The sequence below is a fragment of the Ictidomys tridecemlineatus genome, chromosome 7 (genome assembly GCF_052094955.1).
Source record: "Ictidomys tridecemlineatus isolate mIctTri1 chromosome 7, mIctTri1.hap1, whole genome shotgun sequence".
In the NCBI taxonomy this organism is placed as follows: domain Eukaryota; kingdom Metazoa; phylum Chordata; class Mammalia; order Rodentia; family Sciuridae; genus Ictidomys; species Ictidomys tridecemlineatus.
In genome coordinates this window covers 129569420-129593613 of record NC_135483.1, presented here as the reverse complement: position 1 = coordinate 129593613, position 24194 = coordinate 129569420, and the positions used below count along the sequence as shown (strand labels likewise).

The 24194-nt window shown below is 35.1% G+C and overlaps 1 protein-coding gene and 1 long non-coding RNA gene across 20 annotated transcripts in view; one reads left to right on the top strand and one right to left on the bottom strand.

Annotated features, from left to right (window-relative positions):
- The window catches only part of Baz2b (bromodomain adjacent to zinc finger domain 2B), a 346930-nt gene that overhangs the window by 21605 nt on the left and 301131 nt on the right, over positions 1 to 24194 (top strand). The window lies entirely within an intron of this gene.
- Positions 10004 to 16779, bottom strand: LOC144365545 (uncharacterized). 2 transcript variants are annotated; one of them, XR_013424092.1, is made up of 3 exons: positions 16549 to 16722; positions 11341 to 11645; positions 10004 to 10945 (listed from the first exon to the last, which is right to left on the bottom strand). It is a non-coding gene; the product is annotated as an uncharacterized LOC144365545 (long non-coding RNA). The 2 variants fall into 2 exon arrangements; XR_013424091.1 differs by having other exon boundaries at positions 10004 to 11645; positions 16549 to 16779.

The following is a 24194-nucleotide window of genomic DNA, read 5'->3' as shown; positions in this document are numbered from 1 at the left end:
GTTGGAGTAGAGGCCGAACAGAGCTGCCACCTGTGCCCAGGACAGGCCCAGAGACCCGCCGGCATGGTAGTCACGTCATCCCAATTAGAGTAAGGGCAGATCAGAGCCGCCTCCCGCGCCCAGAACAGGCCCAGCCACCTGCCAGCATGGTAGACATGTCACCTCAATTGGACAATTGGAGTAAGGGCAGAGTAGAGCCGGCGCCCGCGCGTGCAAGGTAGGCAGACCTGCGACCGACCGGCAAAACAGGCCCAGGGGTCCGTGGGCGTGGTAGACACGTCACAGCAATTGGACGAGGGGCAGAGCAGAGCCGCTGCCCATGCCTACAAGGTAGGCAGACCTGTGACCAACCGGCAGCACAGACCCAGCGACCCGCCAGTGTGGTAGACAGATCACTGCAATTGGAGGAGGAGCACAGCCGCTACCTGCCCTGCAAGGGAGATTTTTCAACTATACAAGAGCAATATAAATATAGGGGGAAAATTTCAAAAACAACAGTTTCACCAAGCAAAACGAAACATGAGTAGTATGAAAAGACAAGGAAAGAAAGGACCACAAGCAATGCAGGTCAACTCAACTTTAGAAGACGTAATAGCTGCAGCACATGGAATGTCAGATAAAGAATTCAGGATATACATGCTTCAGATGATCTGGAGTCTCAAGGAAGACATTAGACAGCAAAATCAGACAATGAAAGATCACTTTGACAGCGAATTACATAAACAAATCCAAGAAGCAAAAGATCAACTATACAGGGAGATAGAGGTAATAAAGAACAAACAAACAGAAATCCTAGAAATGCAGGAAGCAATAAACCAACTTAAAAACTCAATTGAGAATACTACCAGCAGAGTAGAACACTTAGAAGATAGAACATCAGACAATGAAGACAAAGTATTTCAACTTGAAAAGAACATAGACAGCTCAGCAAGACTGTTAAGAAACCATGAGCAGAACATCTAAGAAATATGGGATAACATAAAGAGACCAAACTTAAGAGTCACTAGGATACAGGAAGGTATAGAGGTCCAAACCAAAGGAATGAGCAATCTATTCAATGAAATAATACGAGAAAACTTCCCAGACTTGAAGAATGAGACAGAATCTCAAATCCTAGAAGCCTACAGGACGCCAAATGTGCAAAATCATAAGAGATCCACACCTAGACACATTATAATGAAGATGCCCAGCACACAGAATAAGGAGAGAATTTTAAAAGCTACAAGAGAAAGGAAGCAGATTACATTTAGAGGTAAATCAATCAGGATAACAGCTGATCTTTCAACACAGACTCTGAAAGCTAGAAGATTCTGGAATAACATATTTCAAACACTGAAAGAAAATGGGTTCCAACCAAGAATCGTGTATCTAGCGAAATTAAGCTTCAGAATGGAAGATGAAATTAAAACTTCCACGATAAACAAAAGTTAAAAGAATTTGCAATTAGAAAACCATCTCTTCAAAACATCCTTGGCAAAACATTACAGGAAGAGGAAATTGAAAATAACAATGAAAACCAACAGTGGGAGGTAGGACAGGAAAGGGGGGAAAATAATCAAAGAGGAAAACAAACCATGTTTAGTAACATAAATAAACAAATATGGCTGGAAGAACAAAACCATATCTTAATAATAACCCTAAATGTTAATGGCTTAAACTCACCAATTAAGAGACACAGGCCAGTAGAATGGATCACAAAACAAGACCCAACAATATGCTGCCTACAGGAGACGCATTTGATAGGAAAAGATATACATAGACTGAAGGTGAAAGGTTGGGAAAAATCATATCACTCATATGGACATCGGAAACAAGCAGGAGTGTCGATATTCATATTAAATAAAATAGATTTCAAGCCAAAGTTACTCAAAAGGGATAAAGAGGGACAGTACATACTGCTCAAGGGAACCATACACCAACAAGACATAATAATCATAAATATATATGCCCTAAACAATGGTGCAGCTATGTTCATCAAGCAAAATCTTCTCAAGTTCAAGAGTCTAATAGACCACCATACAATAATCATGGGAGACTTCAACACACCTCTCTTACCACTGGACAGATCTTCCAAACAAAAGTTGAATAAGGAAACTATAGAACTCAATAACACAATTAATAACCTAGACTTAATTGACATATATAGAATATACCACCCAACATCAAGCAGTTACACTTTTTTCTCAGCAGCACATGGATCCTTCTCAAAAATAGATCATATATTATGTCACAGGGCAACTCTTAGACAATATAAAGGAGTAGAGATAATACCATGCATCTTATCTGATCATAATGGAATGAAACTGAAAATCAACGATAAAAGAAGGAAGGAAAAATCATGCATCACTTGGAGATTGAACAATAGGTTACTGAATGATCAATGGGTTTTAGAAGACATCAAGGAGGAAATTAAAAAATTCTTAGAGATAAATGAAAACACAGACACAACATATTGGAATCTATGGGATACATTGAAAGCAGTTCTGAGAGGAAAATTCATTGCTTGGAGTTCATTCCTTAAAAAAAGAAAAAAACCAACAAATAAATGATCTCATACTTCATCTCAAGATCCTAGAAAAAGAAGAGCAGAACAACAGCAAAAGAAGTAGAAGGCAAGAAATAATTAAAATCAGAGCTGAAATTAATGAAATCGAAACAAAAGAAACAATTGAAAAAATTGACAAAACTAAAAGTTGGTTTTTTGAAAAAATAAAATCGACAGACCCTTAGGCATGCTAATGAAGACAAGAAGAGAGAGAACTCAAATTACTAGCATACGGGATGAAAAAGGCAACATCACAAGAGACACTTCAGAAATACAGAAGATAATCAGAAATTATTTTGAATCCTTATACTCCAATAAAATAGAAGATAGTGAAGTCACCGATAAATTTCTTAAAGTCATATGATCTGCCCAGATTGAGTCAGGAGGATATAGACAACCTAAACAGACCAATATCAATTGCGGAAATAGAAGAAACCATCAAAAGACTACCAACTAAGAAAAGCCCAGGACCTGATGGGTGTACAGCAGAGTTTTACAAAACCTTTAAAGAGGAACTAATACCAATACTTTTCAAGCTATTTCAGGAAATAGAAAAAGAGGGAGAACTTCCAAATTCATTCTACGAGGCCAACATCACCCTGATTCCTAAACCAGACAAAGACACTTCAAAGAAAGAAAACTACAGACAAATATCTCTAATGAACCTTGATGCAAAAATCCTCAATAAAATTCTGGCAAATCGGATTCAAAAACATATCAAAAAAATTGTGCACCATGATCAAGTAGGATTCATCCCTGGGATGCAAGACTGGTTCAATATACGGAAATCAATAAATGTTATTCACCACATCAATAGACTCTATATAGATTCCATACTTAGCAGACCTTAAAGGGTCTACAAAGAAACTATTAGAGCTAATAAATAAATTCAGCAAAGTGGCAGGATATAAAATCAACACGCATAAATCAAAGGAATTCCTGTATATCAGTGATAAATCCTCTGAAATGGAAATGAGGACAACCACTCCATTCACAATATCCTCAAGAAAAATAAAATACTTGGGAATCAACCTAACAAAAGAGGTGAAAGACTTATACAATGAAAACTACAGAACCCTAAAGAGAGAAATAGAAGAAGATCTTAGAAGATGGAAAAATATACCCTGTTCATGGATAGGCAGAACTAACATCATCAAAATGGCGATATTACGAAAAGTTCTCTATAGGTTTAATGCAATGCTATTCAAAATCCCATCGGCATTTCTTGTAGAAATAGAGAAAGCAATCATGAAATTCATATGGAAAAATAAAAGACTCAGAATAGCAAAAACAATGCTAAGCAGGAAGTGTGAATCAGGCGGTATACCAATACAGACTTCAAACTATACTACAGAGCAATAGTGACAAAAACTGCATGGTACTGGTACCAAAACAGGCGGGTGAACCAATGGTACAGAATAGAGGACACAGAAACCAATCCACAAAACTACAACTATCTTACATTTGATAAAGGGGCTAAAAGCATGCAATGGAGGAAGGATAGCATCTTCAACAAATGGTGTTGGGAAAACTGGAAATCCATATGCATCAAAATGAAACTGAATCCCTTTCTCTCATCATGCACAAAAGTTAACTCAAAATGGATCAAGGAGCTTGATATCAAATCAGAGACATGGCGTCTGATAGAAGAAAAAGTTGGCTACCATCTACATACTGTGGGTTCGGGCTCCAAATTCCTCATTAGGACACCCATAGCACAAGAGTTAATAACTAGAATCAACAAATGGAACTTACTCAAACTAAAAAGTTTTTTCTCAGCAAAAGAAACAATAAGAGAGGTAAATAGGGAGCCTACATCCTGGGAACAAATCTTTACTCCTCACACTTCAGATAGAGCCCTAATATCCAGAGTATACAAAGAACTCAAAAAATTAGATAATAAGATAACAAATAACCCAATCAACAAATGGGCCAAGGATCTGAACAGACACTTCTCAGAGGAGGACATACAATCAATCAACAAGTACATGAAAAAATGCTCACCATCTCTAGCAGTCAGAGAAATGCAAATCAAAACCACCCTAAGATACCATCTTACTCCAGTAAGATTGGCAGCCATTATGAAGTCAAACAACAACAAGTGCTGGCGAGGATGTGGGGAAAAGGGTACACTTGTTCATTGTTGGTGGGACTGCAAATTGATGCAGCCAATTTTGAAAGCAGTATGGAGATTTCTTGGAAAACTGGGAATGGAACCACCATTTGACCCAGCTATTCCCCTTCTCGGTCTATTTCCTAAAGACCTACAAAGAGCATGCTACAGGGACAGTGCTACATCGATGTTCATAGCAGCACAATTCACAATAGCAAGACTGTGGAACCAACCTAGATGCCCTTCAATAGATGAATGGATAAAAAAATGTGGCATTTATACACAATGGAGTGTTACTCTGCATTAAAAAAATGACAAAATCATAGAATATGGAGGGAAATGGATGGCATTAGAGCAGATTATGCTAAGTGAAGCCACCCAATCCCTAAAAAACAAATGTCAAATGTGTTCTTTGATATAAGGAGGGTAACTAAGAACAGAGTAGGGACGAAGAGCATGAGAAGAAGATTAACATTAAACAGGGATGAGAGGTGGGAGGGAAAGGGATAGAGAAGGGAAATTGCATGGAAATGGAAGAAGACCCTCAGGGTTATACAAAATTACATACAAGAGGAAGTGAGGGGAACGGGAAAAATAATACAAGGGGGAGAAATGAATTATAGTAGATGGGGTAGAGAGAGAAGAGGGGAGGGGAGGGGAGGGGAAGGGGGATAGTAGAGGATAGGAAAGGCAGCAGAATATAACAGACACTAGTATAGCAATATGGAAAAACGAGGATGTGTAACCGATGTGATACTGCAATCAGTATACAGGGTAAAAATGGGAGTTCATAACCCACTTGAATCAAAGTCTGAAATATGATATATCAAGAACTATGTAATATTTTGAACAACCAACAATAAAAAAAAATAGAATGGCTATTATCAAAAAGACAGAAGATAATAAGCATTGGTGAGAATATGGAGAAAAGGGAACTCTTGCACACTGTGGATGGGAATGTTAATTAGTGCCGACATCATCGAAAACAGTATGAATTGTTGTGTTTTTTTTTTAATTAAAGTAGAACTGCCATATGTTCCAGCAGTCCCACTTTTAATATGTCAGAGGATATGAAATCAGTATGTTGAAGAGAAATCTGCATTTTCAAGTTCATTGCAGCATTATTCTTAATATCCAAGATACAGAATTAACCTGAGTGGACTGAAGAATGAATAAAGCAAACACAATGGAATACTATTCAGCCATTTGTGATAGATAACATGGATAAACCTGGAGGACATTATGCTGAGTGAAATAAGGAAGGCACAGAAAGACAAAGATGGCATAGTCTCTCTTATATATATAATCTTTAAAAGGTGAACTCATTAAAAGCAGAAAGTAAAATGATGTTGGCCAAGGGATTGGGGGATGGGGAGGGTTCAGGAGATGTCGGTCAAATAGAACAAAGTTTCACTTAGACAACATGAATAAATTCTGGAGATCTACTGTACAGCATTGTGACTACAATTAATAATAATGTATCATATGCTTGAAAATTGCTAAGAGAGTAGATTGATTATTTCTCATTACAAACTAATAAATATGTAAGGTGATGAATATAAAAAAAGCGTATTTTAAAAATCAAAGGAAAGGTATCCTTACTCTGCTTTGCCCCCAAATTCAATGAATAATGAAAGCATACTTTATTGGAAGCAGGAGGCATTCTGGTTTTGTCTATTTCAAAGCACAAATTTCCCAAGGGAAATTTTATTGATGGCTCTAGTTTATTCCCTCCCAAAAGACCAACCTGCATCCAAATGAAGTGATAAATGAATATAACCTCAAGATTTTATTGTCTTTTATAATAAAGTATAAAACAAAGCTTAGAACTGACTCACATGATTTCTTGTTCCTTTCAGTTCAAAATGCTTCTCTTAGTAACCAGCACTCTCTCAGAAATGCAGTTGGGCTTAACACACAAGTGCAGGACAAGCCTCAGCACAATCTTTTTTGTAGTTTTAGCCTTTTTGTAGAAAATCCTTAGTCTGCTAACCATAGCCACCTTGCATCCCATCATAATACTCTTCACCCTGGGCATTTGGAGAATCCTTGCCCTTCATGTACTCTGTCACTTATGTGGGGTTGATGCTTTCCACACTTCCTACATTCTGGCAGTTATTACTTATATTTATCATATTTATGGAAGTATTATCTGTTGGAAAGAAGTGAGAGAACATTGTTGAACTTGAATCTTGTAAAGCGCCTTGAATATCCAGTCATATTCACAAAAATTGATTTTAAAAAAATTACAAAATGAGGACCTAAAGAATTCATTTGATAAAATACCTGTAATACCTGCCCTAGCCTCCCCAAATAACAGGCATAAAGGTAGACATGTATATCCATGAAATAGAATTGAGAGTCCCAAAATAAAGCCTTATGTTAATTGTCAATTGATTTTAAACAAGAATGTCAAGATAGTTTAATAGGTAAAGAAAAGTTTTCTTAAATGATGTAGGACAACTGGAAATTGACATGTGAAGAATGAAGTTGGACTCCTACCTCACACCATACAAAAAATTAAAGTGATTCAAACATCTGCAAGTACTAACATATAAAACTCTTAGAATAAAATGCATAAGTCTTCTTTATCTTGTATTCAGTGTTTTTTTTAAAAGATATGAGATACCTTCAAGCATAAACAATGAAAGAAAACTAAATAAATTAGACCTCATAAAAATTAAAAACTTGTGCTTCCAAGGACACCATTAAGAAAAGACAACCCATATAAGAAGAACTTTATGAATTCTATATCTAAATAGGAACTATTATTTAGAATATTTTAGAAATCTTGTACAACTCAACAATAAAAATACAAATGACTGGCCAGGTGTGGTGCCACATGCCTGTAATTTCAGATATTCAGGTGGGAGACTGAAGCAGGTGGGTCCCATATTTGAGGCCATCCTTGGCAATTTAGCACAGTCCTAAGCAACTTAGTGAGACCCTGTCTCAAAATCTAAAATATAATGAGCTGAGCTATAGCTCAGTGGTTAAGCACCCTGGGTTCAATTCCTGGTCCTAATAAATAAATAAATAAATAAATAACAAAAGACTTAATTTTTAAAATTATTTATCAAGATTTGTTCCAATTATTATACATGACAGCAGAATGCATTTCATTTCATAATTCGCGAGTGTAGCACAACTTGTAATTTCTATGCTTGTACACAATTTAGAGTTGCACCATTTGTGCAGTCATACATGTACCTAGGATAATGATGTCCTTCTCATTCCACTGTCTTTCCGATCCTCATGCCTTCACTTCTCCCCTCCCTCCCTTTGCCCAATCCAAAATTCCTCCCATGTCCTCTCCCCCCATTATGGATCAGCATTCACATATCAGAGAACACATTTGGCCTTTGGTTTTTGGGGATTGACTTAGTTCACTTAGCCTGATATTGTCCAATTCCATCCATTTACCTACAAATGCCATAATTTTATTGTCTTTAATGCTGAGTAATATTTCATTGTGTAAATATACCACAGTTTCGTTATTCATTCATCTATTGAGGAGATGTATTTGTATTTTTGCAATCCTCAGATAGACCCCAGGGCCTCATACATTCTAGCCAAGTGCTCTACCATTAACCTATATTCCCAGCTTTGAGGTAACCTTGTTTTATTTTTTCCCACATTTTTAATTAATGCATTATAGTTGTATATATTCATGGGATTTGTTCTTACATATTTGCACATATGCACAATAAACAGTAAACAACATGATTTGGTGAATATCACTCATTAGCACTTTTCTCCTCCCTCCCTGCCTCGTAACTCTTGGCTCCCTTCTGTACTGATCTTCCTTTAATTTTCATGAGATCTGCCCCATCTTTCTTTTCCTTTTTTCTCTCTAGCTCATGCATATGAGAGAAAACATATGACCTTTAACCTTCTGAGTTTGACTTATTTCACTTAACCTAATGGTCTCTAGTCCATCCGTTTTCTTACAAATGCCATAATCTAATTTTTATTTATGGTTGAATAAAGCTCCATTATGTATATGTACCACATTTTTCTCATCCATGCATCTGTTGAGGACACATAGGCTGGTTCCACAGTTTGGATATTGTTAATTGTGCTACTGTAAACATTGTAGTATGTCTTTAATTCTTAAGGGTAAATATTGGCTCATGTGGTTGTTGGTTCCATGCTTGGCCTTTTGAGGAACCTCCTTAGTGGTTTCTATAGAGGTGGATTATACTGATTTACAATACCACCAACAATGTAAAAGTGTTCCTTTTTCTCCACAACCTCTTCATATTTATAGACCAATATCAGTATAAATATTGATGTAAAGTGCCAAATAAAATATTAGCTAACAAATTTCAATATATATATATATGTATATATATATAACACATACATACATATATATATATATATGCTTTTTAAAATATTTTTTTAATTGTAGATGGGCACAATACCTTTATTTTGTTTATTTAGTTTTTTATGGTGCTGGGGATCAAACCCAGGGCCTCAAACATGCTAGGCAAGTGCTCTACCACAGAGCTATAACCCCAGCCTCTTATTTATATTCTTGATGACTGCCATTCTGACTGGTGTAAGATGAAATCTCAGTGTAGTTTTGATTTGCATTTCCCTAGTGCTAATGATATTGAAATTTTTTTCATATATTATTGGCCATTTCTTCTTAATTCATTTGCCCATTTATTAATTGAGTTATTTGATTTTTTGTTGTAAAGTTTGTTGAGTTCTTTATATATTCTCGACATTAATCTTCTGTCAGAAGAGTAACTAGCGAAGATTTTTTCTCATTCTGTAGGTAACCTAATTCTAAATAAAGGTTTCCCAAAAAGATGAAAATATGGCCAATAAACACATGAAATGATGTTAAGTATAATTAAGGGAGATGCAAATCAAAACCACAATGAGATAATTGGTCACACGTATTAATGTGGTATAATAAAGAGGAATAACAGGTTTATGAGAATGTGGAAATTTGGAATCATCATCATATATCATGTTGGGAAAAGAGTTGGCCAGTTTTTCAAGAAGTTAAATGTAATTACCGTATGACTCAGCCGTGTCATTTCTAGATATGGCTCCAAGAGAATTGAAGACACATATCAGACAAGAATCAATATATTAATGTTCATAAAACCAAAATGTGGAAACAACCTTCATTCATTGACAGATGAATGGATAAATAAAATGTGGTGTATCCATATAATACAATAGTATTCTGCTAAAAGAAGAAATAAAGTTTTGTAACACACTATGACATGGAGGAATCTTGAAAATATTATCATAAGTGAAGGAAGCAGACATAAAAGGTCATATATTACTGCCGCAACCCGGCTGGGCACAGAATCACGAGCCACTCAAGCAGGAACAAAACTTTATTTTTGAAAATGCCGCCAATACCCCGTACGCGTCCCGCCAGCAAGCTGGTCCACCATGCGGTCGTGTCTCCAGGAACCAGGGCCCAGGACCTCCCCCGGAAAACCCTCCTACTATCCTTCCTCAACCAATGGGAACTCTCCAGGAGTCCCATTTCGTAGCAGGCCAAGGTGAACAGCAGGAGTCCAATTTCCATATGAATGTAAATCTTAACATAATCATATCATCTCAATGGCTAGCTGGCGTCACCTTAACCAAAGGTGCCATGCATCATAATACTTTGCTATGGCTCCTAGCATCTGCCCCCTTCTGTTTAATTAAGCAACAGGCAATGTGGCTAGGGACCGTGCCTGTTAGGTATGTCCAATTCAACATATGGTTCTTACCCATCATCGGAAAACTGACCTCTAGGCGTCAGCCTCCTGTCTTAGGTTGATACCACTGTAACCGAATCATACCCGTCACTGACTACCGGTCCAGTATATAGCCATACCTGTGGATAGGCCTATGCACCAGTGGGGGGGTGAGGTTCTTTGCCTCACCTCTGTTGGCCCCCAAAATTAGACCATCCTAGTAGAAGGGAGGAGGATACAGAAATACCATGACATCAAGTCAATTGATGGCTCCTTAGGAAAGATAGTAACACTGGCGACACATCAGCTAAGATACTCCAGTACTACCGTAATTCTCTGTATCAACAAATAGAGCACAATGCATACAAGTGATACATAGTCCAAGCAAGTTCTGTAAGCAGTTCAAAGTGGAGGAATCTATCAATATGTCCATTTCCTCCCAAAATAAATCGACTCAGTGATTGAGCATTACTTGTTGAGTTATTATTCATTGATGCATTAGTTTATACAGTTTGTTGTGATAATTATTGAAGAAGTTGTAGTTTGGTTTCATCTTTGTCTTCACCGGCACTGGGATGAAAATAGGGATTTTGACAATGATGTTAAGAAAAAAAAATGTAACATTTCAACAGATATTAAGAAAACAATTTTTAGAACAATTTACATTATCCTGAACAGAATTATTAAATATAATGAAAAAGAAAGGTGAAAGTAAACAAACAGATCTGTTAACCTGCTTATTTGTACACATATTAAAACAATCTTCAAGAGCTGGTTACCCCAATTAAATTAAACCATTAAAATCATGTGAATAATAAAAAAAAAAAATTTGGATCCATATATTTATGAGCGCTCCTCAAATATGTTATATGGACATACGCACATACAGACATACAACACAAAACAGAAATGTGCACACGTAACATACAACACATAAGACAATAGTGAAGGCCTTGTAGATTTACCTAGGTGAAATCTCCATTGCAATGTTTAAGAACTCCATAGTCAAAAAATAAAACTGATCAGAAAAACATTAATTTAGGTCTGTATGAGCTCAAAAATAAAATGGAACTTTATGATGTGGGAAAAAGCAATAATAAAATAGATATTGAAAAAAGCATCCTGGATAATCACTGTCGCAGATGTAAGAATAGTCAAGTTGGAGTTCTGGATATCAGCTGTTATGGATTTGAGTCAAATCATCTTCCTTTTGGTCTGTAGAAATTGTTTTGGTTAACCTCTCTGGAATCCAAATCGGCTGCTGTTTCTCCTGTGGAAAAACACAGACAGAGCCCTGACTCCAGACTATCACTGGGTCTGGACCCTTCCATTGTCCTGTTAGAATATCCTTCCAAAGTACCTTAGGCTTATGTACATTTTTTGGATACAAATGTCTTTCCGCAGCACTAAGCCCTGATGAATCCAAATTTAAAAAGTTTAGAGGAAAAAAGGGTTATTTTAAGTTTATCTTTGGGGGATATATACCCCTTTCCAATTCCCTCCTTTTGTTTTAATAAGTACATTTTAATAGTTTGATGAGCTCTTTCAACTATGCCTTGTCCCTGTGGATTGTATGGGATTCCTGTTATATGAGTAATGCCAAATGATGAGCAAAATTGTTTAAAAGAGGTAGAAGTATAACCAGGGGCATTATCTGTTTTTAACTGTTTTGGAATGCCCACAGTGGCAAAATTTTGTAAGCAATGAGCTATAATATCTTTAGTTTTTTCTCCGGCATGAAGGGAGCCCATCAAAAATCCAGAAGAAGTATCAACTTCTTATTTTAATTTTAATATGCAAGTATTTTAATTTTCCAAATTCTGGCAAGTGTGTGACGTCCATCTGCCAAATATGGTTAGGTATCAATTTTCTAGGATTGACTCCAAGATTAACTTGTGGTAAAAAGATCACACATTTTGACATTGTTTTATTATTTGTCTAGCTTGTTCCTTAGTTATTTTAAAACGCTTTTGTAAAGTATTAGCATTGACATGGAACCTTCTATGAAAATTTATAGCTTCTTCTAGTGTAGAGAAAATATGTATGTCATGTGTAGTTTTATCTGCTAAATCATTGACCAAACTAAGGGCTCCAGGCAATCCTGTATGTACCCTGATATGTCCTATAAAGAATGGATCTTTTCTGTCCCAGATTAGACTTTGTATAGTGGAAAGCAAAGAGAAAACAGTAGAGGAAGGGGAAATCTTTCTACCAGCATCTTCAAGGGATACTATAGCATTAACTATATACTGACTATCGGAAAATAAATTAAATACAGAATCTTTAAACATCACAAAAGCTTGTAATACTGCATTAAGCTCTACCTTTTGAGCTGATTGTTTGGGTACTAAAAATGTAAAAGTTTGATCAGGTGTAACTATTGCTGCTGTACCATTATTTGACCCATCAGTGAATATATTTGGAGCATTCATAATAGGTGTTTTTCTTGTCATTTTTGGAAAAATTACAGGATGCAATGACCAAAAAGACAATAAAGGATTAGATGGTAAGTGGTTATCAAATGGAACATTAGATTTACACATGATTATTGCCCAAGTATTTAACTCATTAGCTAACTCATCAATTTGATTCATAGTATATGGAGTAATAATTTTCTTGGGAGAAATTCCAAACACTACCTTTGCTGCTTTTATTCCTTTGAGTATTAATTGTCCTACAGTCTCAGGATACCTAGTAAGAATAGTGTTAGGAGAATAAGATATATGTATCCATAATACTGGACCTTCTTGCCAAAATACTCCTGTAGGAATATTTTTTGTTGGTAATATAATAAATAATAAAGGCAAACTTATATCAATTCTATCCAAATGCATATTTTCCATATATGTTTCAATGATTTTTAATGCCTTTCTTGCTTCAGGCGTTAACATTTGGGGTGAATTTGGATCTGATGGACCTTTTAGGATATCAAATAAAGGTCCCACCTCTCCTGTTGGTATACCTAGATAAGGTCTTGTCCAATTTATGTCTCCTAATAACTTTTGAAAGTCATTAAGTGATTTGAGTTGATCTACTCGTATTTGAATTTTTGGTGGATGGATCATGGTTGAGGATAATAGAACTCCTAAATAATTAATTGGAAAATTTAATTGTACTTTATTGCTATCTCTAGATTATAATTTTTTAATAAGTTTGTAAGTGTGGCATAACATTCTAGCAATGTGTTTTTAGTTTTGTGTGCTAATAATACATCATCCATATAGTGAAATATTTGTAGTTCAGGATTTTGATTTCTAAGTGGCTGGATTACTTTGTTAACATAAATTTGACACATAGTTGGGCTGTTAGCCATCCCTTGAGGGAGTACTTCTCATTCATATCTCTGATCAGGACTTTCATGATTCAATGCAGGGATAGTAAATGCAATACGTGGACTATCCTCAGGATGAATTGGAATTAAAAAAAAAACAATCTTTAATATCTATAACTAAAACATACCAAGATATTTTAAGGGGGACTTCTTTGGCTCCACCCACACGACCCAGCCAGTCGGCCTCAAGAGCAGGAGGATTGTGGGAGGTGGTGAGGCTTGTGTTTGGTGAGAGGCTTGTGGGAAGCCGGTGGTGGCAGTTGGGCTCTGAGGGTTTTTCCTGAGGAGCTGTTTTGTTTGGCCTGTGTGGTTCTAAAAATAAAGTTTGTTTCTTTTGACAAGTGGCTGCTGAATTGTGCCTAGCCAGACTGCGGCAGTCTGGAAGTTTGCTGGCAGCTGGAAGTGTGCTGGGACCCCTTCGGCTGTGGTTCTCAACATGCCAGAGATAAGGAAAAGCAGGAATTGGAAATTGTTAATGGGGATGGGGATTCTTGTTGGAGTGATGAAAATGTTCTGCAACTAGATAGTGGTGATGATTTCATGAACTTGTGAATATGTTAATATAGTATTCCAATATACTAAAAACCACTAAATTTGTGTATTTCATTTGCTAGGGCTGTTATAACAAATACTGTACCACAGACTTGGTGGTTTGAACAACAGAAATTTATTTTCTCAGTCTGGAGGCTAGAATTCCAAGATTAAGGTGCCAAAAGGTTGATTTCCTTCTGAAGCCTTTTACTTGCTTTGTAAATGGCCATCTTCTTGCTGTGTGCTTACATGATCCCCCTTTATTTGGTGTGTTGTTGGCATCCTCTTCTTATAAGGACACCAGGCATATTGGATTAGTGCCCATCCACATGATGCTTCTATTAATATTTATTCTATTAAAATGCTTCTATTAATATTTACTTCTATTAAAATGCCTTTCTCCAAATATGATCATATTCCAAGGTATTAGAAGTTGGGACTTCTACACTTGAATTTGAGAGAGAGAGGATTGGAGAGACAATACTTTAAAACATAACATTTTAAAAGGATAAATTTTATATGAATTATGTCTCAATATTCAAAAATGTAAGGACCAAGCAGGGAATGTAGCTCAGAAGTAGAGCACTTGCCTAGTATCTAAGGTCCTAGTTTTAATCTCCAGCACTGAAAAAAAATCATAAGAATCTACTTTGTAAACATCTCTGAAAAGAAATTTGAAAACCTAGATGAAAAAAGATAATTTCCAAGATAAATATAGTTTTCCAGAATTGACTACATTTGAGCTAGGTGAGGTGGCACACATCTGTAAATCCCAGTTACTCAGGAGGCTAAAGCAGGAGGATTGCAAGTTTCAGGACAGCTTCAGCAACTTAGTGAGACCCTGAGCAACTTAACAAAATCCTCTCTCAAAAATAAAAAGGGCTAGAGATGTCGCTCAGTAGTAAAGCATCCCTGGACTTAATCCCCAGTACCCCAGTACAAAAAAAAAAAAGAGAGAGAGAGAGAGAGAGTAAAGAATTGAGCACATCTGATATAGTCCAATTTTCTGTAAAAGAAATAGAAACAAATATCAAGTAACTGCCTCATAGCACCCAGCCTAAATGATTCCACAGCGATAGTCTGTGATGTATTGAATGATCAAATAGTCTCAATATTCCATAAATTGTTGCAGAGCATTAAAAGTGAATGATGCCAGTTCCTAAAGAGTATAAAAAAGAAAATATTTATAGTCCAACATCAGTATAAATATTGATGTAAAATGCCAAATAAAATATTAGCTAACAAATTTCAACATCATATAACTATATGTAGGATTCATTTCAGAAATACAAGGATTGTTCAAAATTAGGAAACATATCATATTAATAAATATGAGGGGGGAAATTATGATTATTTCCATAGATGCTGAAAAGATCTTCAACAAAAATCAAAATCTTGAAGTAAAAATCCTCCTAGAAAATAGGAATTGATAGATATTTTCTTAACATGATTATACATATCTTAGTCCTAAATCCATTATCTTACTTAACCTGGATGTAATAGAGACATTTTACTACTGTTATGAGGAACAAGGCAAGGATATTCAGTAATTGCACTTGGTGTTAGACAAAGAAATAAATGCGTCTCTTTGCAGATAAAAAATGGTATACTTTGAAAACCCTAGAGCAGGGATCAACAAACTAAGAGCCAAATCTGGCTACATGTATTTATTTTCATACTTCCTGTGCTTTTGTATTTTCTCAGCAAAGTTGAAGAGTTACAAATAGAAACTTTTTGGCCCACAAAACAAAATATTTACTATCTGGTGTTTTTAGAGAATATTTACTATCTGATGTTTTTACAGGAAAAGCTTGTTTACTCCTGACCTATAGAACCAATGATAAAACAAACTAAACAATAAAAGAATTCATTTTTATGAATTCTTAAAATTTATAAATTTTAAAAATTTATGAATTCTTAATATTTAAGAATTTTAAATCCTAATTCAAAATTAGGATTTAGAAATCAGTATTCTTTATGTATACAAACAATGACCAGTATGAGGGTATACTGGTAGATAAACCCCTGTTAACAACAAGGAAGATAAAATATTTAGGAATAAACTAGAAGAATATTTATTATTATTATTTTAGAATATTATTATTATTTTAGAATATTATTTTAGAAAAACTTTAAAACACTTGCAAAATACACAATTAGATTTGAACCAAGGAAAAGATAATAATTTGTAATTCATGATGAGGATATTTTTTGCAGACTCAAAATTTCTCCCACAAGATGCTTACTGATTACACACACACACACACACACACACACACACACACACATAAGGATATTAGACATATACTACCTTTACCAAGTTGTCAGAATTAACATCAGTAGAGGGATAAATAGACCTCATGCATTCTTGTAGGATGGACTCAGAAGAGCGTAACACCTCTGTGGTCTTCCTGTATTCCTGCAAGAATGCAAGATCTAAAAGTAAACATGAAGCAAAACTAGTCAAATGTTAAATTAGGCACATTTCACAAAAGAAATGGTTTGTACTGTTCGAAATGTCAAGGTTATGACAAAGCCTGAGGAATTTATTACAGCTCCAAAATGTCTTAAAGAGACATGAAAATACAACATATGACTGGATTAGATCAGGGACCAGGAAAGAAATAATTTAAATTTTTTCAAATTTTATTATTTCTGATTTTAGTATAAAAGACAGTAGTGGAATAGTTGTCAAAATGTGTGAATATCTGTTGATTGGACATACTGTATTAATGCTAACTTCCTTGTTTTGATAAATGTACTTTTAAAGGAAATATACATTGAAATGTTTAGAAGTAACGGGGAATAATGATAGCAGTTTATTACTAAAATCAGAAAAAGTGTAGAGGAAGGGGAAGACTGATAATGTGGTTAAGTCTGGGGAATCTAAATGAAGTATCTATTGAAATTCTTGGTACTTTTTAAAAACCTTTTCTTTTGCAATGATTTAAGATTTATAAAAGTCAATAAAAGAAAATCTCTTTTCTTTAGACTCACAGTACTTATTACACTGAATGTATGGGTTTTCCACATCAAGCAATATTCTGGTTTTTTTTTTTTCTTTTTCTATTTTGTGGTGCTGGGGATCTAACCCAGAGCCTTTGGCATGCAAGGCAAGCACTTTACCAACTGAGCTATATGTGGAGCTCTGGTCTTTCTTTCTTTCTTTCTTTCTTTCTTTCTTTCTTTCTTTCTTTCTTTCTTTCTTTCTTTCTATCTATCTATCTATATATTTATTTATTTATTTTTTTAGCAATACTGGGGATTGAACCCAGGGCCTCATATATGCTAAGTAAGCACTCTACAACTGAGCTACATCCTCATCCCTTATTTTCCAGTTATCTTTGGATATCAACTGATGTGTCTTTCAGTTTAACTCAATTCTGATTCTAGCTAGGTAAAGTGAGCTGCAGACCCCACTGGTTAAGAGCTCAGTCCCACAAGACTGTTCCCAATTCTAACTACTAATCCCAAATCCCAGACTTTCTGTGCTTATACATATTAGAGATTTCATGATTTCTTTTTCAAGCTGTGTTTTAGTCAGCTTTTTCACTGATGTGATTAAAACATCCTACATGAGCAATTTTAGAGAAGGAAAGTTTATTTGGGGGCTCAAGGTTTCACAGGTCTCAATTTGTTCACAGCTGGCTCCATTCGTTGGGGTTGGAAGTGAGATAGAACATCATGGTAGAAGAGTATGGTATAGAGGAAAGGCTCACATGATGATCAGAAAGCAGAGACAGAGAGAGAGAGAGCCTCCAATTGCCAGTACAAAATATATATTCAAAGGCTTCCTTCAGCCACACCCTACCGGCCTCTAGCCACCACCCAGTTAATACCATCAGAGGATTGGCTCACTGATTGGATTAAAGCTTTGGGGGTTTGATCATTGCACCTCTGAATGTTCTTGCATTGCCTCACACATGAGCTTTTGGGGAACACCTAATGTATAGGGGTCCTGATACAGGAGTTTCTTACTGTGTGGGGTACATCCTCTTTCCTGGCATGTACATACATTTAGGTTTTCTGAACAACTTCATTTAGGGTTTTTATGAAGATTTCATTACATAGGCATGATTGATTAAATTACTGTTCATAAGTCATTTCAATATCTAGCTCTTCTCTCTCTAGAGATATAGAGGTAGGACTCAAAGTTCCAACTATCTAATCACATGGTTGATTCCCCTGGTGACCAGCTTCCTTATTACCATAAAATCATTATCATAAAGTCAAGTGTCGTTGAAAGAGACTTACCAGCAATAACAGAATATTCTCCTCTCACCTCACGGAAGTTCTTTGTCAGAAACTGGGAACAAAAAACAACTGTTATATTTATCACAGCTGAAAAAAATAGTAGCTGGGCATGAGTGGAACATACTTGTAATCCTAGTGACTTAGAGATGTAGCTCAGAGGTAAAACACCCTGGGTTCAGTCCCTAGTACAAAAAAGAAAAAATAGTATAGTGAGTTTTGTATACCCTTCACTCAATTACAGTTTCTCCTGTTATTTAAAATTACTAGGTTATATTTTCTAAAGCTAAGAAAGCAACATTGCTACATTACTATTAATTATACTCCAAACCACTTGGATTTTACCCATTTTTCTTTCAATGTTCTTCTAAACTCCTCTAATTTTATTTAGATTTCTCTTAATTTTTCCTTTAATTCCTTTCCTGCTACAAAATCCAATCCAGGGTACCATGTTGAATTTAGTTATTATATCTATTTAGTCTCCTCTAGTCTGTGATGCTTTCTCAGTCTATTTTGGTTTTTAGACTTTGACAGTTTCAAGAGTACTGCTAACATTTTTTTTTTTAGGATATTTCCCAATTTAGATTTTCTTTGTGTATTTCTCAATACTAGACTGGGGTTATAGGTTTTTGAAAGAATACTACATAAGTGAAGAACCTTTCCAAAATATCATTTCAGAGGTAAATGGATATCCTAATGATAAAACCTTGATATCTTGGTTAAGGAAGTTATCTACCATATTTCTGTAATATAAAGTTTTGATTTTCATGCTGTACTTTTTGTTACTAAGTCCAGCCCATCTTCAGATGCAGGAATAGGAATGAGAAGTACAGTTGCATATCACCTCCTAGAAGGAATAGTTTCTACACATATATTCTATAAGGAAGATTTTATTCTTATTATCTATCTATCATGTATTTATATCATTATTTCAGTATATTTATTTTACTCTTTGGGTTATAATATGCCACTATTTATTTTGTCACCCAAATTATTCTGGTATTGGCCATTGGGAGTTCTTTCTGATGGATTTCTAAGGCCCTTTAACATACACTTATAGTTTTGTTTCTTAATCATTTCTTTAGTGATACTACAATATGCTTCTACTTTATCTTGTATTTTTCCCTGCTCCAGTTCTGTAATCATATATTTCTTTAAAAATCTCTTGTTCCAGGCTGGGATTGTAGCTCAGTGGTAGAACACTTGCCTAGCATGTGTGAGGCTCTGGGTTCAATTCTCAGCACCACATGTAAATAAATGAATAAAATAAAGGTCCATCAACAACTAAAGACACATTTTAAAAAAATTCCTTGTTTCTTTTATTAGACAGTGATATTTAGAAACCAAGATCTTTGCACTTGTTGGTTTGTACTATTTTGTATTTTGTATTTTTATGTAAATTTGAAATTATTGCAAATTAAAAGTTTAAAAACTTTAAGAGCTAAAAGTTAGGAGGCATATTCCATTTGTTATTCTTAGGTGTTATTAGCTATTATTGCAGTTACTAAATGTTACCTTTATAAGATTATAAATGCTTGTTCTTTGTAAATTGTATTAATACTTCATTTGATAACTGGAATTTATTAATAAAAATCACACTACAACCTCAGTGGAACATTTTTGTATATTTTTTTGCAACTTTTTATATAGGATAGAAACTTCTTGTCATGTTTTGCTCTTATGAAAAGTATTGAGGATTATGATTAAATTTATAAAATTTATGTAACAGAGCTAATCAGTAAGCAGTATAGTTTAACATGCATACATAAAAGGGTATAGCTGAGGCATAAAAGAAGATCTGGACATAGCCCATGACTTTGAGGCAATGATACCTCCTCCCTCATATTTCACTTGAGTGAATAAGTATGATGTAGACAGCTTGACCTGTTTGGCAGGAAATTTTGTTTATGAAAATGTAGCATTTCTTATGGAAGGTTTTAAAAACACCTTTCACCTATGACATATGCAAAGGTTAATACCAAACCAGATGATTTCTCATTGTAGAAAGTAAATTATTTCTTCTAGAATATAAGAATGAATAAGGAAAGTAAACAAATGAGAACATAGCTATGTTTTAACTTTTTAATATTTATTTTTTAGTTTTAGGTGGACACAATATCTTTATTTTATTTTTATGTGGTGCTGACGATCGAACCCAGTGCCTCATGCATGCTAGGCGAGCACTACCACTGGGTCACAACCCCAGCCCCATATGCTTTAACTTTTTAGTGAAAAAAAGAGTATATTACCAAATAATGTAAAGGGGAACATGAGTAAGGATAGTTGCAGTGTAACAAAGACAGTTCAAATGTCTAATCCCTTATTTATTGTGATGCTGGGAATAGAATCCTGGGCCTCATGCATGCTAAGCAAGTGGTCTTCCATTGTGCTACACCCCTAGTCCTTATTTTTATACAGAAAGATAAACATGCTTATTTATACATGCATAGAAAATTTTCAGATCACTATCAGTGCTATCTATTGATGTTCATAAAATCAATTTGGTAGGTGATAACCACTATTTTTTCAGGTTAAATTAAAAAAATGTCAAGAATTTTTAGTACCTTTTAACTTGCAATAATTTCAAATTTAGTATTACTGAAAATTTGGAGGGGAGTGTTACTGGGGATCACTTGTAGGGCCTTGCACATGCAAAGCAGGCAGTCTGAAGGTCCTCAATCACTGAGCCACATCCCCAGCCCTATATTGTGTTTTATTTAGAGACAGAGTTTCACTGAGTTGCTTAGCATCTTGCTGTTGCTAAGAGTGGCTTTGAACTCATGATCCTCCTGTCTCAACCTCCTGAGCTGCTGGGATTACATGTGTGAGCCACGATGCCCGGTTCAAATCTGAATTACTGAAATGCATCTGGTTCCAATATTTCAAAAAAAAAGTTGAAGATTTTAAAAATTACTTTGTTTTCTGGCCTTTCCTATTACAGGTGAAATGTTTACTGTCTGTTTTAAGTTCATTCTCTTCTTTCTGGTGGGTTTTAAGATCTTCCTCTCTATTCTTGGTATCTATATTTTAATCATAACCATCTATCATAACCTATGACTATTCTATTGATATTTAGGGTTCATTACTTTAGATTTATGTGTTTTTTTTCTTAATTTTGGAAAGTTTTAGCTATTATTATTCATTTCTCCTCCTCTGGTATTCTCTACATTATTTCTAAAATTATTTTTTTCAAACTCAATGCCTTTTCATATTTTTACCTTTTTCTTTCTCTATAGAAAATTCAAATAATGTAAAGGGGAACATGAGTAAATGAATAAACATAAATTCATCTTATCTTTATGGTAGATAGTGTTGTCCAATCAAAAAGTATTTTCTGGGTTCGGTATAGCTCAATTGGTAGAGTGCTTGTCTTGCATGCATAAGGCCCTGGGCTCAATCCCCAGCAACACACACACACACACACACACACACACACACACACAGAGCAGCTATTTTCCTCACTTTTCTTTGCTTATGTAGTGAGTAAACACATACTTTAGAAAAGACATGAGGTATAGACGCAGTGGACCAAAGTTTGGCAACTTCTTAGAAACTTAAATATGTACTTACAATCCTATTCTGAGGTAGTTGTCCAAGAGAAATGGGAAATTTATGTTTACACAAAAAACTGCACATCAGTTTTAGCTATTATTATTCATTTCTCCTCCTTTATATAAAGCAGATTTATCCATTACTTTTTTAAAAACCGGAAATAATACAAATATATCCTATATCTTGTACATGGGAAACAAAACATGATACATAATGCAATGTATGCTCTCAGCAAAAGAATGAATAAACTACATATGGAACTGGTCCTCCATCCATGCACATTCTTTATCTGTGGATTCAACAAAACACAGATAAAAAATATTCAGAAAAAAGTTGGAGATGTAGCTTAGTGGTGGAACACTTACCTAGTGTTTAAGAGGCTCTGGGTTCCATTCTTAGTACTGGAAAAAAAATTTTTTCAGAAAAAATAAATCACATCAATGCTGAACAAGTACAGACTTTTTTCTTGTCATTATTCCCTAAACAATACAGTACTACAACTCTTTACATGACATTTTACTGTATTAAGTATTATAAGTAATGTAAAGTATACATTAGAATGTGTGTAGTTATATGCAAATACTATGCAGTTTTAACAAAGGGACTTTAGCATCCAGTGATCTTGAAATCCTAGAACTCCCCTATACATACTAATGGATAGCTATATTAATAAATGCAACAGCATAGAAGAATCTCAAGTGTATCATGTAAGAAGCCAGAATCAAAAGGCTACATACTGTAATGACTATATTTATGTGACATTCTGGAAAAGGTAAAACTATAGGGACTAAGACAGCAGTGGTCAGCATCTGTGTAACAGAGGAGTTGCCTACTGTGGTAGGATGAATAATGACTGCCAATATATCCACATTGTAATTTCTAAAATGTGAAATTGTTGCCTGATATGCAAGAGGAACTTTGCAGACTGATTAAAGATGGAGCAGGTTTTTTGAATTATGTGAATGAAACCAAAATGTAATCACAAGGGGTTCTTGTAAGAGAGAAGCAAAAGGATTAATAGTAGAAAAGGTGGCAAAATTGTGGATTGCAGTAATACTAGGAACCAAGAAATGCCAGCAGGCTCCAGAAGATGGAAGAAGTACAGACTAGATTCTTTCTAAAGCTTCCAAAAGGAATCAAACCCTTTTGTTTCCTTGATTTTAGTCCAATCTAGTTTGTTTCACACTTCTGATCTGCAGAACTATGTATTTGTGTTGTTGTTGTTTTACATATTTTTTTAAGTTGTACTTGGACGCAGTATCTTTATTTTTATGTGGTGGCTGAGGATTGAACCCTGTGCCTCACACATGTAAGGCGAGTGCTCTACCAATGAGCTACAGCCCCAGCCCTGTATTTGTTTTGTTTTAAGGCACCAAGTATTTGGTAGTTTGTTATAGCAGCAGCCAGAAAGCTAAGACAACTCAAAGGTGCACAATGAAATATTATGGATGATGGAACTGTTCTGTATTTTGGTTATGGTGGTGGTTATAACTATATGTATTTGTTGAAACTTCTAGAATAGTACATTTTTAAGTGTTAATTTTACTGTATATAAGTTATACTTCAATAAATCTAACTTTAAAAAAATATTTTGTTCAGAACACACTTCCATTAAAAAAACAAAATTAGAAATGTTGTCTAAAGCAGCCCACGAAAATCTATATATTTGTTAGGAGTATAATACAGATGGTAACTTCTATTTAAAATAATATAGAGCACAGATAATAATGCTTCATGGGGAGTAAGCCAAAAACTTGTAAAAATTTGTTTAAAAAGAAAATGATGGCTAGGTGCAATGGTAACACAGGTATAATCCCAGCTACTTGGGAGGCTGAGGCAGAAGGATCACAAATTTGAGGCCAGCCTCAGCAAGTTAGAGACCCTATCTCAAAACTTCAAAAAAAAATTTTTTTTTTACAAAGGGCTGGTGATGTAACTCATTGGTTTAAATCTCTAGTACCCACCCCCACAAAAGATGACAGCTTAAGAGAGATCTGCTTGGAAGACTCCTAGAAAGTGGTGTGTGTGTGTGTGTGTGTGTGTGTGTGTGTGTGTGTGTGTGTGTATGGTTCTAAGAGAGTCATGAGAAGAAACAGCCTCTTATTGTTCCTCTTCTGGAATAACTGCAAGAGAATGTAGTCTTTGGAACTACTG